Source organism: Bubalus bubalis, chromosome 2 (genome assembly GCF_019923935.1).
Source record: "Bubalus bubalis isolate 160015118507 breed Murrah chromosome 2, NDDB_SH_1, whole genome shotgun sequence".
NCBI lineage: Eukaryota > Metazoa > Chordata > Mammalia > Artiodactyla > Bovidae > Bubalus > Bubalus bubalis.
Genome location: NC_059158.1, coordinates 37,164,676 through 37,170,386, shown reverse-complemented (window position 1 = coordinate 37,170,386; position 5,711 = coordinate 37,164,676). Strand labels below are relative to the sequence as shown.

The 5,711-nt window shown below is 49.3% G+C and overlaps 1 long non-coding RNA gene across 1 annotated transcript; it reads right to left on the bottom strand.

Annotated features, from left to right (window-relative positions):
• Positions 1-434: 434 nt before the first annotated feature.
• On the bottom strand, positions 435-2,100 carry LOC123328415. The gene is made up of 3 exons (XR_006543226.1): positions 1,941-2,100; positions 981-1,073; positions 435-833 (listed from the first exon to the last, which is right to left on the bottom strand). It is a non-coding gene; the product is annotated as an uncharacterized LOC123328415 (long non-coding RNA).
• Between the last annotated feature and the right edge of the window lie 3,611 nt (positions 2,101-5,711).

The window sequence follows — 5,711 nt, the reverse complement described above, 5'->3', positions numbered from 1 at the left end:
AGCTCCAACTGCTACATCTCTTCAATGAAAGCAGCTGCTCTTTATCTGTGATCTATTTGAATGTTTGTAGGAAATAAAAGATTATGCTTGTGCAAAATAAAGGAGGAGCCTGGTGGGCTGCCGTCTATGGGGTCGCACAGAGTCGGACACGATTGAAGCGACTTAGCAGCAGCAGCAGCAGCTAAAAATTAATGCAACTCATGGGGCTAGGTGATTTTTTTGCTTCTTTCCAAGTCTAACAGTCTCAGCTTCCAAAATCTGAACGGGACCCTGGTTCAGTGGTCTCTCTCTGTTCCCAGAACCATGGGACCCTGAATATACTACATGTCGTTGTTGTTTAGTTGCTAAGTCGTGTCCTACTCTTTTGAGACACTATGGACTATAGCCCACCAGGCTCCTCTGTCCACGGAGTTTCCCAGGCAAGAACACTGGAGTGGGTTGCCATTTCCTTCTCCAGGGGATCTTCCCAACCCAGGGATCGAACTCACATCTCGTGCAGTGCAGGTGGATTCTTTACCACTGAGCCACGTGGAGAGCCCATATTACAAGCTACTTCTCAGCAACATTTCTCTGAAGTCTGTGTAGATGATTCTAAGAGCATCCTGCCTTCCCCTTCACCACACACGTGTCCCAGAGACATTGGCTGAGGTGGTACAGATACTGGAGGGAGAACTAGGGGAGATTCCAAAGAGCCTCTCCTTGGGAATGATCACAGTCTGGGAAATCTGTAACACGTGCTGCCAGAGCCACATCCAGGAATAACCTGAACCGGTGAATGATGAGGGCTTGCAGAGCAGAGGCAAACGATGCAGGTGGTAATCAAGGAAGGCTTCCTGGAAGAAAGGGGCAGGGAAGGACCAGAATCCACCAAACTGAATGAGTTAAGAGTGTGACAGGAGCATGTGCAAAGGCCGCCCTGCTCCATCAGCTCCTCAGAGCCTGGACAAGATGAGAGCCAAGGCAAGGCAGGCCTGATATACCTGAAATAGGTTGATTTTTCCCATCCTCAGAGGAGATGCATCCAAACTCCTCTGAGGTCTGAGGCAGGTCCCAATCTGGGTGTTGCTTCTTCTCTGTATGAACATGAAGGGAAAACATGTTCAAACGAGGTTCAGTCTGTCAGACTAGTTTCCCTTACTTAATGAGCCCCTAGAGACAAGCAAGCTTTGATGAAGGTAAGGAGAGAAGGAAAGGGCATGGAGACACGGCCAGGAAAGGGCAAGAAAGAGAGAGGCCAGGCTCAGACAGCGAAGGCTGAGGCTAAAGCTTGGCCCCCACCCCTCCCACCCATTGCTCATTCTCCGCTGCCCACAGCCAAGTGTTCAGCAAGAGAGGACAAGAACGTGACCGCGGAGAGCCACGCTGGGCATCTCATGTTGCCCCTTTCTGTCTCACCCCTGCCTCCCCTGTCTGCACCCCAAGAGACTGCTCTACGGGGAACTCCTCAAGGGGCCCCCTGCTCCCGGGCTTCCAGTGGGCTTTGGTCAATGAATAACACCAGCGAGAGTTCAGGGTTGGGAGACTGGGGTGCTCATCTCTCAGGGCCCACCAGGTGGGGTCACAGCACCTGTCAGGCAGTGGTCCTCCACACAACTCACTCTGCCTCTGGGTCCTGGTGATTCTGACCTCTTGCTGCCCCTTCAGATCTAGGAGTGGGGATAACCCCAGATACTAGCCCGCTCTGGTGTCTCTGCATCCTGTCCTTACCTCTAAATGGACCCTTTGTTAAACTCTCTTGAAAGTACCCAATTTGAATGTGACCTCTTTTTCCTGCCTGGACCCTGGATATGATGTGAGTCTGTGCTTCAACCCGAGGCTCCCCGGTCTCGGGGCGCTTAATCCACTCACTCTCATCCTGGCTCCATTCCCAAGCCCCAGCCCCGCTCCATCTCTTCGAGGCATTATTTCCAACATTCAGACTCTGCTCTTTGGGTTTGTACCTGGTAGCTCACTTCTTTGTCAGCCTGTCCTTCTCATTACAGACTCAGGCACAATCTGGTCACATTGAAGAATGAGTACAATGCCAGCGCTTAACTCCTGAAAATGCAGCTTTTCTCCTGAATTTCCTGGGTGTAGGCTTTGTTGAGCTGAACCAGGTTGATCTAGAAATTAAATAAGGATTAAGAAGTTGGAAGGCGCCTGCTAATCCAGCAATCAGACAAACCTATGCAAAATCATCTTGCTTCCTTTGCTAAAATATGAATTTGGAAAAAAAAATCAAACAATTGGCTCTTCTGTTAATTAGAAGACCAGCAAAAGGTGGACCAGTCAGGTAAGCATGTCCAGGGGAAGGAAAGAGAAGTGAAGGAGAAGGCCCCCAGAGATCCATGTTAATGGGAGACCCATGCGCCTGGGGGTCTGCAAGAGTGCCTTCTCACCTTCATATCTGCCCTGGACCCCTCATCCTCTCTAGCAGTCTGGATTTCAACCTGTCTCCAAAGCTGATCTCTTTAGTTGGTGTCCCCATGATTAGAGGGGCTTCCCTAGTGGCTCAGATGGTAAAGAATCTGCGTGCAATGCAGGGGACGCGGGTTTGATCCCTGGGTTGGGAAGATCCCCTGGAGAAAGGAATGGCTACCCACTCCAGTATGCTTGCCTGGAGAATTCCATGGACAGAGGAGCTGGCAGGCTAGTCCATGGGGTCACAAAGAGTCAGACACAACTGAATGACTAACACTTTGCACATTTCATGATGAGAAATTCAGAGTCAACGCCCAATTTTATTTTCTTCTCCCAAATTCACTTCCCAGGAAGACTACACATGAGATACAAGATAGCATGGGAGGATCTACCCTAAAGCCCTGGGATCAATTTGGCTCTGCCACCCGATGCCTGTGTGATCTCAGGTAAGCTGCCCTACCTGTCCCAAACCTCAGCTTTCTCATCTGTGAAATGAGTCTTAGATCATGGGGCTCTTGTGAAGATAAGGAAAATGACCTAACTATCTGGCATGTGGTAGCTTAAAAATTCTAAGTCCCCTTTCTTTACTTCCCATCCTCCTTCAAAGATAAAACCATTCTTGGGGCTTTTCACCATTTAGATTATTGCAACAGTGTCTGCATTAAGCATCCATTTCCCTTGAGCCCTACCGCCTCCCTTCTGCCATTTTCTGGCAGCAAATCCCTCTGTCCTTCAACACTGCCTTTAGAGATTTGCTCTTTCCAGACTCCATCTGCTTTTTGTGGGGTTGTTAACCCCAGGAGTCCCTCCAGTGTGTCTCCAAGTCACAAAAATTAGACCCCCCCATGCATACAAGTCACCCAATCAGAACCTTCCTTGAATTTTCTCTTTTTCCTGGTAGTAAATGTAAAGATAAGACCAAAGCAGCTGTCAATCATGTCCCCTGTGGGTGAGAGCCCTGAGGACAGAATGAGAAGGGGAAAGAGTCTTGGGGGCTTAAGACCAAACTAGTCACCAAGGTTCCCAGAGCCTTCTCAGTTCTGAGTCCCTTTATCATCTGATTACAGGTGCATGCACATGTGCACTCAGTCGTGTCCAACTCTTTGCAACCCCACGGACTGTAGCCCTCCAGGATCCTCTGTCCATGGGCTTCTCCAGGCAAGAATACTGGAGTCGGTTGCCATTTCCTTCTCCAGGGGATCTTCCTGACCCAGAGCTCAAACCCAAGTCTCTTGAGCCTCCTGCATTGGCAGGTGGGTTCTTTACCAGGGAAGCCCATGAGCCCCCTAGTTAGTTCCAATCAGCCTGTTTGTGCCTGAGATAATCAGGGTTGGTTTCCAGTGCTTGCAGCCAAAGCCTTTTAACTGGCTTCCTAGAGTTCTCTTCTGACCCACTCCTAGCTGTTTCCCACATTTCATGGAGAGAAAACTTCAAAAATCACAAATCCAATCACATTCCTCCCTACTCCCGTGCTCCTGTGGCTTCCTACTGTTTTAGGATCAAGACCAAAATCTTTCTTTCATACAAGCCTGAAGGCCCCACCGCCTTCCCAGACCCTTCCCTCACGAAGGCAGCCCCCAGTCCTAGCTCTCTCTGTGTTCCAACCACTTCCAGGCCTCTGTTCTCACAACTTGGAGAGTGTCTCAACTTACTCTTCACTTAGAAAACTACTCAAACTGCGTCTTAGGGAAAGACTCACTTCCTCTGGGACGCCTTGCCTAATGCACCTCCATCCTTTCCCCGATTTGGTCAAGCCCTGCAGCAGGTTCTTCTCACCATTTGTAATCACTTAATGATTAGTATCATTGCTGCATTAATGTCCATCTGCCTAACCAGGCTGCAGGAGGGCAGGAACCACACCTGTTTCACTTCCTCTGAATCATGTCTGCTTGGAACATGTTCGGCATAGTAGGTGCTCATCAGACCTTGTTGAACGAATGAATGAGTGCCCTGTGTCCAGCCTGTGGCCTAATTTTGGTTCTCTCCATTCATGAAATCTCTCTTTCGGAATGCTTTTCCAGACTCCCTGGAATGACAGTGCATGTGTGCTAAGTCATGTTCGACTCTCGTGCGACCCCATGGACTGTAGCCCTCCAGGCTCCTCTGTCCCTGGAATTTTCCAGGCAAGAATAATGGAGTGGGCTGCCATTTCCTTCTCCAGGGGATCTTCCCAACCTAGGAAGCCACCTGGGAAGCCCTCCCTGAAACGACACTGACTTCTTAATTAATATTTCCCATCCTGCCTCCAACCAATCCATCAGATTCCTTTTGCTTTAACCTCCAAAGGCTTCCTGTGTGCTGCGCTTAGTTGCTCAGTTGTGTCCAGCCCTTTGTAACCCCATAGACTGCAGGCTGCCCGGTTCCTCTGTCCATGGGGATTCTCCAGGCAAGAACACTGGAGTAGGTTGCCATGCCCTCCTCCAGGGGATCTTCCCAACCCAGGGATCGAACCCAGGTCTCCCGCTTCCTAGTGCCCAGTATATACAGAAAGCAGCCACTCACTGGAATTCCCCAATCTACCCCTGCTAGCAGGCAGCCCCAGCAGCCCGCTTGCCATCCTCTGACCCTACAGTTCTTCACACGGTTGCTTATGCTGTTTCCCCTGCCTGCAGGTCTTCCTTCTCTCTCTTGCCATCTGTATCACACACCTTCCACAGATCTCTGTGCACAACCACTGCCTCTGTAGAGCTCCCTTAATTAAACTCTCCCCACAGTAAGTCCTCCTGCCTCTGAGTTCTCCTTGCAGCAATCCATTGATTACATTTAAGCTTAGAACTGTTTTCCAGATATTTCCTAATTGCTACAGTTCCTTCCAGGTCACTGAGCACTTTCAAATACATGATCTGATTTGATCCTAAAAACTTGACAGGGAAGTAGGGGCAAGTATTTTAAAGAAAAACTCACTGTAAGGATCAGAAACCCACCGAGTTAGCTTAAGTAGAGGGCTTTTATCACAAAGACACAGGTGAAGAGCTTGGAACCTCTCTTCAGGTAGCACCAGCTGGTCTCAGGGGCCTGGAAAGGCATCCAGAAATCTTTCTCATCTCTTGATCTCTCTTCAGCCACAACCCCTTCACTCCTGACCTTCAATGTCTGGGGCAAGGCACTGACTTCCTAGGACACTGGGCTCTTCCCACTCGCAAACACTCAGGACTGATGAGGCTTCTCTATGCCTCTTCCTGCCACTCTAATTGCTCCATGCCATGTTTTATGTATTTTAATTAGTGCTTTAAATTTTACACCTAAATCTCAAGGCACGCTAGCAAAAGGCCCCTCTTTAGAAACTGGAATAAATAAATAAAATCTTCCCA